The 15,233-nt window shown below is 55.5% G+C and overlaps 35 non-coding genes across 35 annotated transcripts; 28 read left to right on the forward strand and 7 right to left on the reverse strand.

Moving 5' to 3' along the window:
- Positions 1-174: 174 nt before the first annotated feature.
- Positions 175-247, forward strand: Trnat-cgu (transfer RNA threonine (anticodon CGU)). Its single transcript has one exon. It is a non-coding gene; the product is annotated as a tRNA-Thr (tRNA).
- A 303-nt stretch (positions 248-550) lies between these two features.
- On the forward strand, positions 551-622 carry Trnae-uuc (transfer RNA glutamic acid (anticodon UUC)). The gene has a single exon. It is a non-coding gene; the product is annotated as a tRNA-Glu (tRNA).
- Positions 623-820: 198 nt separating this feature from the next.
- Trnai-aau (transfer RNA isoleucine (anticodon AAU)) lies at positions 821-894 on the forward strand. Its single transcript has one exon. It is a non-coding gene; the product is annotated as a tRNA-Ile (tRNA).
- Positions 895-1,506: 612 nt separating this feature from the next.
- Positions 1,507-1,578, reverse strand: Trnag-ucc (transfer RNA glycine (anticodon UCC)). Its single transcript has one exon. It is a non-coding gene; the product is annotated as a tRNA-Gly (tRNA).
- Positions 1,579-1,901: 323 nt separating this feature from the next.
- Trnag-gcc (transfer RNA glycine (anticodon GCC)) lies at positions 1,902-1,972 on the forward strand. Its single transcript has one exon. It is a non-coding gene; the product is annotated as a tRNA-Gly (tRNA).
- A 382-nt stretch (positions 1,973-2,354) lies between these two features.
- Positions 2,355-2,427, forward strand: Trnat-cgu (transfer RNA threonine (anticodon CGU)). The gene has a single exon. It is a non-coding gene; the product is annotated as a tRNA-Thr (tRNA).
- Positions 2,428-2,730: 303 nt separating this feature from the next.
- On the forward strand, positions 2,731-2,802 carry Trnae-uuc (transfer RNA glutamic acid (anticodon UUC)). The gene has a single exon. It is a non-coding gene; the product is annotated as a tRNA-Glu (tRNA).
- Positions 2,803-3,000: 198 nt separating this feature from the next.
- Trnai-aau (transfer RNA isoleucine (anticodon AAU)) lies at positions 3,001-3,074 on the forward strand. The gene has a single exon. It is a non-coding gene; the product is annotated as a tRNA-Ile (tRNA).
- Positions 3,075-3,686: 612 nt separating this feature from the next.
- On the reverse strand, positions 3,687-3,758 carry Trnag-ucc (transfer RNA glycine (anticodon UCC)). Its single transcript has one exon. It is a non-coding gene; the product is annotated as a tRNA-Gly (tRNA).
- A 323-nt stretch (positions 3,759-4,081) lies between these two features.
- Positions 4,082-4,152, forward strand: Trnag-gcc (transfer RNA glycine (anticodon GCC)). The gene has a single exon. It is a non-coding gene; the product is annotated as a tRNA-Gly (tRNA).
- A 382-nt stretch (positions 4,153-4,534) lies between these two features.
- Positions 4,535-4,607, forward strand: Trnat-cgu (transfer RNA threonine (anticodon CGU)). The gene has a single exon. It is a non-coding gene; the product is annotated as a tRNA-Thr (tRNA).
- Positions 4,608-4,910: 303 nt separating this feature from the next.
- On the forward strand, positions 4,911-4,982 carry Trnae-uuc (transfer RNA glutamic acid (anticodon UUC)). Its single transcript has one exon. It is a non-coding gene; the product is annotated as a tRNA-Glu (tRNA).
- Positions 4,983-5,180: 198 nt separating this feature from the next.
- On the forward strand, positions 5,181-5,254 carry Trnai-aau (transfer RNA isoleucine (anticodon AAU)). The gene has a single exon. It is a non-coding gene; the product is annotated as a tRNA-Ile (tRNA).
- Positions 5,255-5,866: 612 nt separating this feature from the next.
- Trnag-ucc (transfer RNA glycine (anticodon UCC)) lies at positions 5,867-5,938 on the reverse strand. The gene has a single exon. It is a non-coding gene; the product is annotated as a tRNA-Gly (tRNA).
- Positions 5,939-6,261: 323 nt separating this feature from the next.
- Trnag-gcc (transfer RNA glycine (anticodon GCC)) lies at positions 6,262-6,332 on the forward strand. The gene has a single exon. It is a non-coding gene; the product is annotated as a tRNA-Gly (tRNA).
- A 382-nt stretch (positions 6,333-6,714) lies between these two features.
- Trnat-cgu (transfer RNA threonine (anticodon CGU)) lies at positions 6,715-6,787 on the forward strand. Its single transcript has one exon. It is a non-coding gene; the product is annotated as a tRNA-Thr (tRNA).
- A 303-nt stretch (positions 6,788-7,090) lies between these two features.
- Positions 7,091-7,162, forward strand: Trnae-uuc (transfer RNA glutamic acid (anticodon UUC)). The gene has a single exon. It is a non-coding gene; the product is annotated as a tRNA-Glu (tRNA).
- Positions 7,163-7,360: 198 nt separating this feature from the next.
- Positions 7,361-7,434, forward strand: Trnai-aau (transfer RNA isoleucine (anticodon AAU)). The gene has a single exon. It is a non-coding gene; the product is annotated as a tRNA-Ile (tRNA).
- A 612-nt stretch (positions 7,435-8,046) lies between these two features.
- On the reverse strand, positions 8,047-8,118 carry Trnag-ucc (transfer RNA glycine (anticodon UCC)). The gene has a single exon. It is a non-coding gene; the product is annotated as a tRNA-Gly (tRNA).
- Positions 8,119-8,441: 323 nt separating this feature from the next.
- Positions 8,442-8,512, forward strand: Trnag-gcc (transfer RNA glycine (anticodon GCC)). Its single transcript has one exon. It is a non-coding gene; the product is annotated as a tRNA-Gly (tRNA).
- Positions 8,513-8,894: 382 nt separating this feature from the next.
- Positions 8,895-8,967, forward strand: Trnat-cgu (transfer RNA threonine (anticodon CGU)). Its single transcript has one exon. It is a non-coding gene; the product is annotated as a tRNA-Thr (tRNA).
- A 303-nt stretch (positions 8,968-9,270) lies between these two features.
- Positions 9,271-9,342, forward strand: Trnae-uuc (transfer RNA glutamic acid (anticodon UUC)). The gene has a single exon. It is a non-coding gene; the product is annotated as a tRNA-Glu (tRNA).
- Positions 9,343-9,540: 198 nt separating this feature from the next.
- On the forward strand, positions 9,541-9,614 carry Trnai-aau (transfer RNA isoleucine (anticodon AAU)). Its single transcript has one exon. It is a non-coding gene; the product is annotated as a tRNA-Ile (tRNA).
- A 612-nt stretch (positions 9,615-10,226) lies between these two features.
- Trnag-ucc (transfer RNA glycine (anticodon UCC)) lies at positions 10,227-10,298 on the reverse strand. Its single transcript has one exon. It is a non-coding gene; the product is annotated as a tRNA-Gly (tRNA).
- Positions 10,299-10,621: 323 nt separating this feature from the next.
- Trnag-gcc (transfer RNA glycine (anticodon GCC)) lies at positions 10,622-10,692 on the forward strand. Its single transcript has one exon. It is a non-coding gene; the product is annotated as a tRNA-Gly (tRNA).
- Positions 10,693-11,074: 382 nt separating this feature from the next.
- Trnat-cgu (transfer RNA threonine (anticodon CGU)) lies at positions 11,075-11,147 on the forward strand. The gene has a single exon. It is a non-coding gene; the product is annotated as a tRNA-Thr (tRNA).
- A 303-nt stretch (positions 11,148-11,450) lies between these two features.
- On the forward strand, positions 11,451-11,522 carry Trnae-uuc (transfer RNA glutamic acid (anticodon UUC)). The gene has a single exon. It is a non-coding gene; the product is annotated as a tRNA-Glu (tRNA).
- A 198-nt stretch (positions 11,523-11,720) lies between these two features.
- Trnai-aau (transfer RNA isoleucine (anticodon AAU)) lies at positions 11,721-11,794 on the forward strand. Its single transcript has one exon. It is a non-coding gene; the product is annotated as a tRNA-Ile (tRNA).
- Positions 11,795-12,406: 612 nt separating this feature from the next.
- On the reverse strand, positions 12,407-12,478 carry Trnag-ucc (transfer RNA glycine (anticodon UCC)). Its single transcript has one exon. It is a non-coding gene; the product is annotated as a tRNA-Gly (tRNA).
- Positions 12,479-12,801: 323 nt separating this feature from the next.
- Trnag-gcc (transfer RNA glycine (anticodon GCC)) lies at positions 12,802-12,872 on the forward strand. The gene has a single exon. It is a non-coding gene; the product is annotated as a tRNA-Gly (tRNA).
- A 382-nt stretch (positions 12,873-13,254) lies between these two features.
- On the forward strand, positions 13,255-13,327 carry Trnat-cgu (transfer RNA threonine (anticodon CGU)). The gene has a single exon. It is a non-coding gene; the product is annotated as a tRNA-Thr (tRNA).
- A 303-nt stretch (positions 13,328-13,630) lies between these two features.
- Positions 13,631-13,702, forward strand: Trnae-uuc (transfer RNA glutamic acid (anticodon UUC)). The gene has a single exon. It is a non-coding gene; the product is annotated as a tRNA-Glu (tRNA).
- Positions 13,703-13,900: 198 nt separating this feature from the next.
- On the forward strand, positions 13,901-13,974 carry Trnai-aau (transfer RNA isoleucine (anticodon AAU)). Its single transcript has one exon. It is a non-coding gene; the product is annotated as a tRNA-Ile (tRNA).
- Positions 13,975-14,586: 612 nt separating this feature from the next.
- Positions 14,587-14,658, reverse strand: Trnag-ucc (transfer RNA glycine (anticodon UCC)). Its single transcript has one exon. It is a non-coding gene; the product is annotated as a tRNA-Gly (tRNA).
- A 323-nt stretch (positions 14,659-14,981) lies between these two features.
- Trnag-gcc (transfer RNA glycine (anticodon GCC)) lies at positions 14,982-15,052 on the forward strand. The gene has a single exon. It is a non-coding gene; the product is annotated as a tRNA-Gly (tRNA).
- The last annotated feature ends 181 nt before the right edge of the window (positions 15,053-15,233 follow it).

Consider the following 15,233-nt stretch of genomic DNA (forward strand, 5'->3'; position numbering starts at 1 on the left):
GACGGGGAGTGCTGCCTATGGTTGCAAAAGCTGCAGCAACACCGCAATCAACTGGGCCGGCAATGCACGTGTAGCAACAGAACGCGTTAACCACGAAGTAGTGTATCTCTGCGTCTAACATTGGGTACGCTGCTTACCCAGTTTCCAGGACCAGCAGTCTCCCCCCGTCCCCCTGCCTCGGTAGCGCAGTAGGCAGCGCGTAAGTCTCGTAATTTTAAGGTCGTGAGTTCGATTCTCACCCGGGGCATTTAATTTTCTGTGAGTCACGGTGGTGCTGTCGCTAGGGCTCGAACTTATTTCTTGTTTGTTATCCACAACGTTTCAACGCTTCAGCGAGAAAATGTTTACTTCCTGTTATTGATACTTACAGCTTTCCTTTTCCTCTTCTCCCAGTAGAGCAAGAAGCCAAATGCATTGCTCTGAGACTTTTGAGGTGCGCGCCTTGCCAGTCAGTATGCGCAAAGACGCTCGCAAAGAGAGAAGGGTGCCGACGTGGGACTCGGCACGAAATGTGCGAGAGACCATCCGATCCGTCCAACGAACGCCGAACTCCGGTGTGGTCTAGTGGCTAGGATACCTGGCTTTCACCCAGGAGGCCCGGGTTCGATTCCCGGTACCGGAACGGAATTTTTTCCACACGAATCGTCTCAAGTTTCAGCTGTGCGTGCTGCCGTTTCCCGTCCTGCTCGCAATTCAGCTACTGTTTCATGACCGCCAGCAGAACATGGACGAGCGGAGCAGGCACACGGTGACCCTAGAAGTGGCGTGTGGCTTCATGCCACGTGTTTCCAGCGTAGGGCTGAGCAACCGTCCGCGTCGAGGCCCGTTAGCTCAGTTGGTTAGAGCGTCGTGCTAATAACGCGAAGGTCGTGGGTTCGATCCCCCCACGGGCCAGTACGCTTTTACTACTACGAAAAGGCAGCGCCGATTTCAGCTGGCGAGTGTGATGACCAAAAGATCATCGCCCTGCGTGGACGTTGACAGAGGATCCGAACCCGACTTGTCGGCAAGCGCTACAGCATTCGCTCGGCAATGGCCACAATATGTTGAATACGCTGGTTCTGATACGGCAAAGAGAAAACGAAAGAAAATGTCCGATTGCCGACGTGTAACAACTTTGGCCCTTGTCAGTGCTTGGGCGGGTGACCGCATGGGAACACAGGGTACTGTTGGCAATTTTGCTTCCTATTTGTCTTTCTCCTTTCTTTTCGCAGCTGCAGCCCGATTCAGTCAGGGAGACGCCACCGTGTAATGAAGCGGCGTGCTGTGTGTCCACCGCCTCGCCTCTCCTTGCCTCTCTCAGTCGTTTCTCGTGCTTGTCGTGTTGATATAGGCCGACTGGAGAGCGTCAGCTCTCGCGTCAGCTGAGCAAAGTCGAGACAAGTCGAGACTCAAGGGGAATCGACGCACACGCTATAGGGTGGCCTGCAGCGAGTAAGATGGGGAAAGAAACATTAATTTAAGGACGCGTGGCAAAAGTACTTATACGCAAAAGTAAAAGCCTGCTGCGGTGGCCGGGAATCGAACCCGGATCAACTGCTTGGAAGGCAACTATGCTGACCATTACACCACCACCGCACAGTTCCCTTCCGCGCCTCGCGAGCCGCGCTGTGTCTGCTTCCCGCCTGTCAGCGGCGCCTGAAGGTGGTCGTAGCTGTAGGCGCGTTACGGGGTAGGCGAGCTCATCCAGGCAGCGTCTCTACGCACATTTCGCGTCCTTTGGCAAGAGTCGTCGCGTGCGTGCGCCGCAAGAGTACTTAGACGATCATTTTTAAGCAGTGCAGTGCAGGATTCAGCGTCTGTAGCATTCTCTCGAGAGGATGCGACGGCGCTGGACGGCAGTCCCACTTTCCCCTCAGACGTTTGCAGCGGAAAGCAGCAGGAAGCTGTGAACTAGCTGAGCATCGGTGGTTCAGTGGTAGAATGCTCGCCTGCCACGCGGGCGGCCCGGGTTCGATTCCCGGCCGATGCATCATTTTGCTTTTCCCGCGGTGCCGTGTGACTTGCGCGCTTGAGATGCACGATCCACAAGAATGTATAGCGGGATTCCCTTGAGAAGAAACGAGAACGCAGCACGCGCGGTTCCCCACTCGGACGCTCGCGTCATGTTCTACGGACTGGCGTCGGCCTGGCCTCACAAGTTGCTGTGTCCAGGTGCCTCCGAGGCACTGAACTTGAACGACGGGGAGTGCTGCCTATGGTTGCAAAAGCTGCAGCAACACCGCAATCAACTGGGCCGGCAATGCACGTGTAGCAACAGAACGCGTTAACCACGAAGTAGTGTATCTCTGCGTCTAACATTGGGTACGCTGCTTACCCAGTTTCCAGGACCAGCAGTCTCCCCCCGTCCCCCTGCCTCGGTAGCGCAGTAGGCAGCGCGTAAGTCTCGTAATTTTAAGGTCGTGAGTTCGATTCTCACCCGGGGCATTTAATTTTCTGTGAGTCACGGTGGTGCTGTCGCTAGGGCTCGAACTTATTTCTTGTTTGTTATCCACAACGTTTCAACGCTTCAGCGAGAAAATGTTTACTTCCTGTTATTGATACTTACAGCTTTCCTTTTCCTCTTCTCCCAGTAGAGCAAGAAGCCAAATGCATTGCTCTGAGACTTTTGAGGTGCGCGCCTTGCCAGTCAGTATGCGCAAAGACGCTCGCAAAGAGAGAAGGGTGCCGACGTGGGACTCGGCACGAAATGTGCGAGAGACCATCCGATCCGTCCAACGAACGCCGAACTCCGGTGTGGTCTAGTGGCTAGGATACCTGGCTTTCACCCAGGAGGCCCGGGTTCGATTCCCGGTACCGGAACGGAATTTTTTCCACACGAATCGTCTCAAGTTTCAGCTGTGCGTGCTGCCGTTTCCCGTCCTGCTCGCAATTCAGCTACTGTTTCATGACCGCCAGCAGAACATGGACGAGCGGAGCAGGCACACGGTGACCCTAGAAGTGGCGTGTGGCTTCATGCCACGTGTTTCCAGCGTAGGGCTGAGCAACCGTCCGCGTCGAGGCCCGTTAGCTCAGTTGGTTAGAGCGTCGTGCTAATAACGCGAAGGTCGTGGGTTCGATCCCCCCACGGGCCAGTACGCTTTTACTACTACGAAAAGGCAGCGCCGATTTCAGCTGGCGAGTGTGATGACCAAAAGATCATCGCCCTGCGTGGACGTTGACAGAGGATCCGAACCCGACTTGTCGGCAAGCGCTACAGCATTCGCTCGGCAATGGCCACAATATGTTGAATACGCTGGTTCTGATACGGCAAAGAGAAAACGAAAGAAAATGTCCGATTGCCGACGTGTAACAACTTTGGCCCTTGTCAGTGCTTGGGCGGGTGACCGCATGGGAACACAGGGTACTGTTGGCAATTTTGCTTCCTATTTGTCTTTCTCCTTTCTTTTCGCAGCTGCAGCCCGATTCAGTCAGGGAGACGCCACCGTGTAATGAAGCGGCGTGCTGTGTGTCCACCGCCTCGCCTCTCCTTGCCTCTCTCAGTCGTTTCTCGTGCTTGTCGTGTTGATATAGGCCGACTGGAGAGCGTCAGCTCTCGCGTCAGCTGAGCAAAGTCGAGACAAGTCGAGACTCAAGGGGAATCGACGCACACGCTATAGGGTGGCCTGCAGCGAGTAAGATGGGGAAAGAAACATTAATTTAAGGACGCGTGGCAAAAGTACTTATACGCAAAAGTAAAAGCCTGCTGCGGTGGCCGGGAATCGAACCCGGATCAACTGCTTGGAAGGCAACTATGCTGACCATTACACCACCACCGCACAGTTCCCTTCCGCGCCTCGCGAGCCGCGCTGTGTCTGCTTCCCGCCTGTCAGCGGCGCCTGAAGGTGGTCGTAGCTGTAGGCGCGTTACGGGGTAGGCGAGCTCATCCAGGCAGCGTCTCTACGCACATTTCGCGTCCTTTGGCAAGAGTCGTCGCGTGCGTGCGCCGCAAGAGTACTTAGACGATCATTTTTAAGCAGTGCAGTGCAGGATTCAGCGTCTGTAGCATTCTCTCGAGAGGATGCGACGGCGCTGGACGGCAGTCCCACTTTCCCCTCAGACGTTTGCAGCGGAAAGCAGCAGGAAGCTGTGAACTAGCTGAGCATCGGTGGTTCAGTGGTAGAATGCTCGCCTGCCACGCGGGCGGCCCGGGTTCGATTCCCGGCCGATGCATCATTTTGCTTTTCCCGCGGTGCCGTGTGACTTGCGCGCTTGAGATGCACGATCCACAAGAATGTATAGCGGGATTCCCTTGAGAAGAAACGAGAACGCAGCACGCGCGGTTCCCCACTCGGACGCTCGCGTCATGTTCTACGGACTGGCGTCGGCCTGGCCTCACAAGTTGCTGTGTCCAGGTGCCTCCGAGGCACTGAACTTGAACGACGGGGAGTGCTGCCTATGGTTGCAAAAGCTGCAGCAACACCGCAATCAACTGGGCCGGCAATGCACGTGTAGCAACAGAACGCGTTAACCACGAAGTAGTGTATCTCTGCGTCTAACATTGGGTACGCTGCTTACCCAGTTTCCAGGACCAGCAGTCTCCCCCCGTCCCCCTGCCTCGGTAGCGCAGTAGGCAGCGCGTAAGTCTCGTAATTTTAAGGTCGTGAGTTCGATTCTCACCCGGGGCATTTAATTTTCTGTGAGTCACGGTGGTGCTGTCGCTAGGGCTCGAACTTATTTCTTGTTTGTTATCCACAACGTTTCAACGCTTCAGCGAGAAAATGTTTACTTCCTGTTATTGATACTTACAGCTTTCCTTTTCCTCTTCTCCCAGTAGAGCAAGAAGCCAAATGCATTGCTCTGAGACTTTTGAGGTGCGCGCCTTGCCAGTCAGTATGCGCAAAGACGCTCGCAAAGAGAGAAGGGTGCCGACGTGGGACTCGGCACGAAATGTGCGAGAGACCATCCGATCCGTCCAACGAACGCCGAACTCCGGTGTGGTCTAGTGGCTAGGATACCTGGCTTTCACCCAGGAGGCCCGGGTTCGATTCCCGGTACCGGAACGGAATTTTTTCCACACGAATCGTCTCAAGTTTCAGCTGTGCGTGCTGCCGTTTCCCGTCCTGCTCGCAATTCAGCTACTGTTTCATGACCGCCAGCAGAACATGGACGAGCGGAGCAGGCACACGGTGACCCTAGAAGTGGCGTGTGGCTTCATGCCACGTGTTTCCAGCGTAGGGCTGAGCAACCGTCCGCGTCGAGGCCCGTTAGCTCAGTTGGTTAGAGCGTCGTGCTAATAACGCGAAGGTCGTGGGTTCGATCCCCCCACGGGCCAGTACGCTTTTACTACTACGAAAAGGCAGCGCCGATTTCAGCTGGCGAGTGTGATGACCAAAAGATCATCGCCCTGCGTGGACGTTGACAGAGGATCCGAACCCGACTTGTCGGCAAGCGCTACAGCATTCGCTCGGCAATGGCCACAATATGTTGAATACGCTGGTTCTGATACGGCAAAGAGAAAACGAAAGAAAATGTCCGATTGCCGACGTGTAACAACTTTGGCCCTTGTCAGTGCTTGGGCGGGTGACCGCATGGGAACACAGGGTACTGTTGGCAATTTTGCTTCCTATTTGTCTTTCTCCTTTCTTTTCGCAGCTGCAGCCCGATTCAGTCAGGGAGACGCCACCGTGTAATGAAGCGGCGTGCTGTGTGTCCACCGCCTCGCCTCTCCTTGCCTCTCTCAGTCGTTTCTCGTGCTTGTCGTGTTGATATAGGCCGACTGGAGAGCGTCAGCTCTCGCGTCAGCTGAGCAAAGTCGAGACAAGTCGAGACTCAAGGGGAATCGACGCACACGCTATAGGGTGGCCTGCAGCGAGTAAGATGGGGAAAGAAACATTAATTTAAGGACGCGTGGCAAAAGTACTTATACGCAAAAGTAAAAGCCTGCTGCGGTGGCCGGGAATCGAACCCGGATCAACTGCTTGGAAGGCAACTATGCTGACCATTACACCACCACCGCACAGTTCCCTTCCGCGCCTCGCGAGCCGCGCTGTGTCTGCTTCCCGCCTGTCAGCGGCGCCTGAAGGTGGTCGTAGCTGTAGGCGCGTTACGGGGTAGGCGAGCTCATCCAGGCAGCGTCTCTACGCACATTTCGCGTCCTTTGGCAAGAGTCGTCGCGTGCGTGCGCCGCAAGAGTACTTAGACGATCATTTTTAAGCAGTGCAGTGCAGGATTCAGCGTCTGTAGCATTCTCTCGAGAGGATGCGACGGCGCTGGACGGCAGTCCCACTTTCCCCTCAGACGTTTGCAGCGGAAAGCAGCAGGAAGCTGTGAACTAGCTGAGCATCGGTGGTTCAGTGGTAGAATGCTCGCCTGCCACGCGGGCGGCCCGGGTTCGATTCCCGGCCGATGCATCATTTTGCTTTTCCCGCGGTGCCGTGTGACTTGCGCGCTTGAGATGCACGATCCACAAGAATGTATAGCGGGATTCCCTTGAGAAGAAACGAGAACGCAGCACGCGCGGTTCCCCACTCGGACGCTCGCGTCATGTTCTACGGACTGGCGTCGGCCTGGCCTCACAAGTTGCTGTGTCCAGGTGCCTCCGAGGCACTGAACTTGAACGACGGGGAGTGCTGCCTATGGTTGCAAAAGCTGCAGCAACACCGCAATCAACTGGGCCGGCAATGCACGTGTAGCAACAGAACGCGTTAACCACGAAGTAGTGTATCTCTGCGTCTAACATTGGGTACGCTGCTTACCCAGTTTCCAGGACCAGCAGTCTCCCCCCGTCCCCCTGCCTCGGTAGCGCAGTAGGCAGCGCGTAAGTCTCGTAATTTTAAGGTCGTGAGTTCGATTCTCACCCGGGGCATTTAATTTTCTGTGAGTCACGGTGGTGCTGTCGCTAGGGCTCGAACTTATTTCTTGTTTGTTATCCACAACGTTTCAACGCTTCAGCGAGAAAATGTTTACTTCCTGTTATTGATACTTACAGCTTTCCTTTTCCTCTTCTCCCAGTAGAGCAAGAAGCCAAATGCATTGCTCTGAGACTTTTGAGGTGCGCGCCTTGCCAGTCAGTATGCGCAAAGACGCTCGCAAAGAGAGAAGGGTGCCGACGTGGGACTCGGCACGAAATGTGCGAGAGACCATCCGATCCGTCCAACGAACGCCGAACTCCGGTGTGGTCTAGTGGCTAGGATACCTGGCTTTCACCCAGGAGGCCCGGGTTCGATTCCCGGTACCGGAACGGAATTTTTTCCACACGAATCGTCTCAAGTTTCAGCTGTGCGTGCTGCCGTTTCCCGTCCTGCTCGCAATTCAGCTACTGTTTCATGACCGCCAGCAGAACATGGACGAGCGGAGCAGGCACACGGTGACCCTAGAAGTGGCGTGTGGCTTCATGCCACGTGTTTCCAGCGTAGGGCTGAGCAACCGTCCGCGTCGAGGCCCGTTAGCTCAGTTGGTTAGAGCGTCGTGCTAATAACGCGAAGGTCGTGGGTTCGATCCCCCCACGGGCCAGTACGCTTTTACTACTACGAAAAGGCAGCGCCGATTTCAGCTGGCGAGTGTGATGACCAAAAGATCATCGCCCTGCGTGGACGTTGACAGAGGATCCGAACCCGACTTGTCGGCAAGCGCTACAGCATTCGCTCGGCAATGGCCACAATATGTTGAATACGCTGGTTCTGATACGGCAAAGAGAAAACGAAAGAAAATGTCCGATTGCCGACGTGTAACAACTTTGGCCCTTGTCAGTGCTTGGGCGGGTGACCGCATGGGAACACAGGGTACTGTTGGCAATTTTGCTTCCTATTTGTCTTTCTCCTTTCTTTTCGCAGCTGCAGCCCGATTCAGTCAGGGAGACGCCACCGTGTAATGAAGCGGCGTGCTGTGTGTCCACCGCCTCGCCTCTCCTTGCCTCTCTCAGTCGTTTCTCGTGCTTGTCGTGTTGATATAGGCCGACTGGAGAGCGTCAGCTCTCGCGTCAGCTGAGCAAAGTCGAGACAAGTCGAGACTCAAGGGGAATCGACGCACACGCTATAGGGTGGCCTGCAGCGAGTAAGATGGGGAAAGAAACATTAATTTAAGGACGCGTGGCAAAAGTACTTATACGCAAAAGTAAAAGCCTGCTGCGGTGGCCGGGAATCGAACCCGGATCAACTGCTTGGAAGGCAACTATGCTGACCATTACACCACCACCGCACAGTTCCCTTCCGCGCCTCGCGAGCCGCGCTGTGTCTGCTTCCCGCCTGTCAGCGGCGCCTGAAGGTGGTCGTAGCTGTAGGCGCGTTACGGGGTAGGCGAGCTCATCCAGGCAGCGTCTCTACGCACATTTCGCGTCCTTTGGCAAGAGTCGTCGCGTGCGTGCGCCGCAAGAGTACTTAGACGATCATTTTTAAGCAGTGCAGTGCAGGATTCAGCGTCTGTAGCATTCTCTCGAGAGGATGCGACGGCGCTGGACGGCAGTCCCACTTTCCCCTCAGACGTTTGCAGCGGAAAGCAGCAGGAAGCTGTGAACTAGCTGAGCATCGGTGGTTCAGTGGTAGAATGCTCGCCTGCCACGCGGGCGGCCCGGGTTCGATTCCCGGCCGATGCATCATTTTGCTTTTCCCGCGGTGCCGTGTGACTTGCGCGCTTGAGATGCACGATCCACAAGAATGTATAGCGGGATTCCCTTGAGAAGAAACGAGAACGCAGCACGCGCGGTTCCCCACTCGGACGCTCGCGTCATGTTCTACGGACTGGCGTCGGCCTGGCCTCACAAGTTGCTGTGTCCAGGTGCCTCCGAGGCACTGAACTTGAACGACGGGGAGTGCTGCCTATGGTTGCAAAAGCTGCAGCAACACCGCAATCAACTGGGCCGGCAATGCACGTGTAGCAACAGAACGCGTTAACCACGAAGTAGTGTATCTCTGCGTCTAACATTGGGTACGCTGCTTACCCAGTTTCCAGGACCAGCAGTCTCCCCCCGTCCCCCTGCCTCGGTAGCGCAGTAGGCAGCGCGTAAGTCTCGTAATTTTAAGGTCGTGAGTTCGATTCTCACCCGGGGCATTTAATTTTCTGTGAGTCACGGTGGTGCTGTCGCTAGGGCTCGAACTTATTTCTTGTTTGTTATCCACAACGTTTCAACGCTTCAGCGAGAAAATGTTTACTTCCTGTTATTGATACTTACAGCTTTCCTTTTCCTCTTCTCCCAGTAGAGCAAGAAGCCAAATGCATTGCTCTGAGACTTTTGAGGTGCGCGCCTTGCCAGTCAGTATGCGCAAAGACGCTCGCAAAGAGAGAAGGGTGCCGACGTGGGACTCGGCACGAAATGTGCGAGAGACCATCCGATCCGTCCAACGAACGCCGAACTCCGGTGTGGTCTAGTGGCTAGGATACCTGGCTTTCACCCAGGAGGCCCGGGTTCGATTCCCGGTACCGGAACGGAATTTTTTCCACACGAATCGTCTCAAGTTTCAGCTGTGCGTGCTGCCGTTTCCCGTCCTGCTCGCAATTCAGCTACTGTTTCATGACCGCCAGCAGAACATGGACGAGCGGAGCAGGCACACGGTGACCCTAGAAGTGGCGTGTGGCTTCATGCCACGTGTTTCCAGCGTAGGGCTGAGCAACCGTCCGCGTCGAGGCCCGTTAGCTCAGTTGGTTAGAGCGTCGTGCTAATAACGCGAAGGTCGTGGGTTCGATCCCCCCACGGGCCAGTACGCTTTTACTACTACGAAAAGGCAGCGCCGATTTCAGCTGGCGAGTGTGATGACCAAAAGATCATCGCCCTGCGTGGACGTTGACAGAGGATCCGAACCCGACTTGTCGGCAAGCGCTACAGCATTCGCTCGGCAATGGCCACAATATGTTGAATACGCTGGTTCTGATACGGCAAAGAGAAAACGAAAGAAAATGTCCGATTGCCGACGTGTAACAACTTTGGCCCTTGTCAGTGCTTGGGCGGGTGACCGCATGGGAACACAGGGTACTGTTGGCAATTTTGCTTCCTATTTGTCTTTCTCCTTTCTTTTCGCAGCTGCAGCCCGATTCAGTCAGGGAGACGCCACCGTGTAATGAAGCGGCGTGCTGTGTGTCCACCGCCTCGCCTCTCCTTGCCTCTCTCAGTCGTTTCTCGTGCTTGTCGTGTTGATATAGGCCGACTGGAGAGCGTCAGCTCTCGCGTCAGCTGAGCAAAGTCGAGACAAGTCGAGACTCAAGGGGAATCGACGCACACGCTATAGGGTGGCCTGCAGCGAGTAAGATGGGGAAAGAAACATTAATTTAAGGACGCGTGGCAAAAGTACTTATACGCAAAAGTAAAAGCCTGCTGCGGTGGCCGGGAATCGAACCCGGATCAACTGCTTGGAAGGCAACTATGCTGACCATTACACCACCACCGCACAGTTCCCTTCCGCGCCTCGCGAGCCGCGCTGTGTCTGCTTCCCGCCTGTCAGCGGCGCCTGAAGGTGGTCGTAGCTGTAGGCGCGTTACGGGGTAGGCGAGCTCATCCAGGCAGCGTCTCTACGCACATTTCGCGTCCTTTGGCAAGAGTCGTCGCGTGCGTGCGCCGCAAGAGTACTTAGACGATCATTTTTAAGCAGTGCAGTGCAGGATTCAGCGTCTGTAGCATTCTCTCGAGAGGATGCGACGGCGCTGGACGGCAGTCCCACTTTCCCCTCAGACGTTTGCAGCGGAAAGCAGCAGGAAGCTGTGAACTAGCTGAGCATCGGTGGTTCAGTGGTAGAATGCTCGCCTGCCACGCGGGCGGCCCGGGTTCGATTCCCGGCCGATGCATCATTTTGCTTTTCCCGCGGTGCCGTGTGACTTGCGCGCTTGAGATGCACGATCCACAAGAATGTATAGCGGGATTCCCTTGAGAAGAAACGAGAACGCAGCACGCGCGGTTCCCCACTCGGACGCTCGCGTCATGTTCTACGGACTGGCGTCGGCCTGGCCTCACAAGTTGCTGTGTCCAGGTGCCTCCGAGGCACTGAACTTGAACGACGGGGAGTGCTGCCTATGGTTGCAAAAGCTGCAGCAACACCGCAATCAACTGGGCCGGCAATGCACGTGTAGCAACAGAACGCGTTAACCACGAAGTAGTGTATCTCTGCGTCTAACATTGGGTACGCTGCTTACCCAGTTTCCAGGACCAGCAGTCTCCCCCCGTCCCCCTGCCTCGGTAGCGCAGTAGGCAGCGCGTAAGTCTCGTAATTTTAAGGTCGTGAGTTCGATTCTCACCCGGGGCATTTAATTTTCTGTGAGTCACGGTGGTGCTGTCGCTAGGGCTCGAACTTATTTCTTGTTTGTTATCCACAACGTTTCAACGCTTCAGCGAGAAAATGTTTACTTCCTGTTATTGATACTTACAGCTTTCCTTTTCCTCTTCTCCCAGTAGAGCAAGAAGCCAAATGCATTGCTCTGAGACTTTTGAGGTGCGCGCCTTGCCAGTCAGTATGCGCAAAGACGCTCGCAAAGAGAGAAGGGTGCCGACGTGGGACTCGGCACGAAATGTGCGAGAGACCATCCGATCCGTCCAACGAACGCCGAACTCCGGTGTGGTCTAGTGGCTAGGATACCTGGCTTTCACCCAGGAGGCCCGGGTTCGATTCCCGGTACCGGAACGGAATTTTTTCCACACGAATCGTCTCAAGTTTCAGCTGTGCGTGCTGCCGTTTCCCGTCCTGCTCGCAATTCAGCTACTGTTTCATGACCGCCAGCAGAACATGGACGAGCGGAGCAGGCACACGGTGACCCTAGAAGTGGCGTGTGGCTTCATGCCACGTGTTTCCAGCGTAGGGCTGAGCAACCGTCCGCGTCGAGGCCCGTTAGCTCAGTTGGTTAGAGCGTCGTGCTAATAACGCGAAGGTCGTGGGTTCGATCCCCCCACGGGCCAGTACGCTTTTACTACTACGAAAAGGCAGCGCCGATTTCAGCTGGCGAGTGTGATGACCAAAAGATCATCGCCCTGCGTGGACGTTGACAGAGGATCCGAACCCGACTTGTCGGCAAGCGCTACAGCATTCGCTCGGCAATGGCCACAATATGTTGAATACGCTGGTTCTGATACGGCAAAGAGAAAACGAAAGAAAATGTCCGATTGCCGACGTGTAACAACTTTGGCCCTTGTCAGTGCTTGGGCGGGTGACCGCATGGGAACACAGGGTACTGTTGGCAATTTTGCTTCCTATTTGTCTTTCTCCTTTCTTTTCGCAGCTGCAGCCCGATTCAGTCAGGGAGACGCCACCGTGTAATGAAGCGGCGTGCTGTGTGTCCACCGCCTCGCCTCTCCTTGCCTCTCTCAGTCGTTTCTCGTGCTTGTCGTGTTGATATAGGCCGACTGGAGAGCGTCAGCTCTCGCGTCAGCTGAGCAAAGTCGAGACAAGTCGAGACTCAAGGGGAATCGACGCACACGCTATAGGGTGGCCTGCAGCGAGTAAGATGGGGAAAGAAACATTAATTTAAGGACGCGTGGCAAAAGTACTTATACGCAAAAGTAAAAGCCTGCTGCGGTGGCCGGGAATCGAACCCGGATCAACTGCTTGGAAGGCAACTATGCTGACCATTACACCACCACCGCACAGTTCCCTTCCGCGCCTCGCGAGCCGCGCTGTGTCTGCTTCCCGCCTGTCAGCGGCGCCTGAAGGTGGTCGTAGCTGTAGGCGCGTTACGGGGTAGGCGAGCTCATCCAGGCAGCGTCTCTACGCACATTTCGCGTCCTTTGGCAAGAGTCGTCGCGTGCGTGCGCCGCAAGAGTACTTAGACGATCATTTTTAAGCAGTGCAGTGCAGGATTCAGCGTCTGTAGCATTCTCTCGAGAGGATGCGACGGCGCTGGACGGCAGTCCCACTTTCCCCTCAGACGTTTGCAGCGGAAAGCAGCAGGAAGCTGTGAACTAGCTGAGCATCGGTGGTTCAGTGGTAGAATGCTCGCCTGCCACGCGGGCGGCCCGGGTTCGATTCCCGGCCGATGCATCATTTTGCTTTTCCCGCGGTGCCGTGTGACTTGCGCGCTTGAGATGCACGATCCACAAGAATGTATAGCGGGATTCCCTTGAGAAGAAACGAGAACGCAGCACGCGCGGTTCCCCACTCGGACGCTCGCGTCATGTTCTACGGACTGGCGTCGGCCTGGCCTCACAAGTTGCTGTGTCCAGGTGCCTCCGAGGCACTGAACTTGAACGACGGGGAGTGCTGCCTATGGTTGCAAAAGCTGCAGCAACACCGCAATCAACTGGGCCGGCAATGCACGTGTAGCAACAGAACGCGTTAACCACGAAGTAGTGTATCTCTGCGTCTAACATTGGGTACGCTGCTTACCCAGTTTCCAGGACCAGCAGTCTCCCCCCGTCCCCCTGCCTCGGTAGCGCAGTAGGCAGCGCGTAAGTCTCGTAATTTTAAGGTCGTGAGTTCGATTCTCACCCGGGGCATTTAATTTTCTGTGAGTCACGGTGGTGCTGTCGCTAGGGCTCGAACTTATTTCTTGTTTGTTATCCACAACGTTTCAACGCTTCAGCGAGAAAATGTTTACTTCCTGTTATTGATACTTACAGCTTTCCTTTTCCTCTTCTCCCAGTAGAGCAAGAAGCCAAATGCATTGCTCTGAGACTTTTGAGGTGCGCGCCTTGCCAGTCAGTATGCGCAAAGACGCTCGCAAAGAGAGAAGGGTGCCGACGTGGGACTCGGCACGAAATGTGCGAGAGACCATCCGATCCGTCCAACGAACGCCGAACTCCGGTGTGGTCTAGTGGCTAGGATACCTGGCTTTCACCCAGGAGGCCCGGGTTCGATTCCCGGTACCGGAACGGAATTTTTTCCACACGAATCGTCTCAAGTTTCAGCTGTGCGTGCTGCCGTTTCCCGTCCTGCTCGCAATTCAGCTACTGTTTCATGACCGCCAGCAGAACATGGACGAGCGGAGCAGGCACACGGTGACCCTAGAAGTGGCGTGTGGCTTCATGCCACGTGTTTCCAGCGTAGGGCTGAGCAACCGTCCGCGTCGAGGCCCGTTAGCTCAGTTGGTTAGAGCGTCGTGCTAATAACGCGAAGGTCGTGGGTTCGATCCCCCCACGGGCCAGTACGCTTTTACTACTACGAAAAGGCAGCGCCGATTTCAGCTGGCGAGTGTGATGACCAAAAGATCATCGCCCTGCGTGGACGTTGACAGAGGATCCGAACCCGACTTGTCGGCAAGCGCTACAGCATTCGCTCGGCAATGGCCACAATATGTTGAATACGCTGGTTCTGATACGGCAAAGAGAAAACGAAAGAAAATGTCCGATTGCCGACGTGTAACAACTTTGGCCCTTGTCAGTGCTTGGGCGGGTGACCGCATGGGAACACAGGGTACTGTTGGCAATTTTGCTTCCTATTTGTCTTTCTCCTTTCTTTTCGCAGCTGCAGCCCGATTCAGTCAGGGAGACGCCACCGTGTAATGAAGCGGCGTGCTGTGTGTCCACCGCCTCGCCTCTCCTTGCCTCTCTCAGTCGTTTCTCGTGCTTGTCGTGTTGATATAGGCCGACTGGAGAGCGTCAGCTCTCGCGTCAGCTGAGCAAAGTCGAGACAAGTCGAGACTCAAGGGGAATCGACGCACACGCTATAGGGTGGCCTGCAGCGAGTAAGATGGGGAAAGAAACATTAATTTAAGGACGCGTGGCAAAAGTACTTATACGCAAAAGTAAAAGCCTGCTGCGGTGGCCGGGAATCGAATCCGGATCAACTGCTTGGAAGGCAACTATGCTGACCATTACACCACCACCGCACAGTTCCCTTCCGCGCCTCGCGAGCCGCGCTGTGTCTGCTTCCCGCCTGTCAGCGGCGCCTGAAGGTGGTCGTAGCTGTAGGCGCGTTACGGGGTAGGCGAGCTCATCCAGGCAGCGTCTCTACGCACATTTCGCGTCCTTTGGCAAGAGTCGTCGCGTGCGTGCGCCGCAAGAGTACTTAGACGATCATTTTTAAGCAGTGCAGTGCAGGATTCAGCGTCTGTAGCATTCTCTCGAGAGGATGCGACGGCGCTGGACGGCAGTCCCACTTTCCCCTCAGACGTTTGCAGCGGAAAGCAGCAGGAAGCTGTGAACTAGCTGAGCATCGGTGGTTCAGTGGTAGAATGCTCGCCTGCCACGCGGGCGGCCCGGGTTCGATTCCCGGCCGATGCATCATTTTGCTTTTCCCGCGGTGCCGTGTGACTTGCGCGCTTGAGATGCACGATCCACAAGAATGTATAGCGGGATTCCCTTGAGAAGAAACGAGAACGCAGCACGCGCGGTTCCCCACTCGGACGCTCGCGTCATGTTCTACGGACTGGCGTCGGCCTGGCCTCACAAGTTGCTGTGTCCA

The sequence above is a fragment of the Schistocerca cancellata genome, unplaced genomic scaffold (assembly GCF_023864275.1).
Source record: "Schistocerca cancellata isolate TAMUIC-IGC-003103 unplaced genomic scaffold, iqSchCanc2.1 HiC_scaffold_574, whole genome shotgun sequence".
Classification (NCBI taxonomy): Eukaryota; Metazoa; Arthropoda; class Insecta; order Orthoptera; family Acrididae; genus Schistocerca; species Schistocerca cancellata.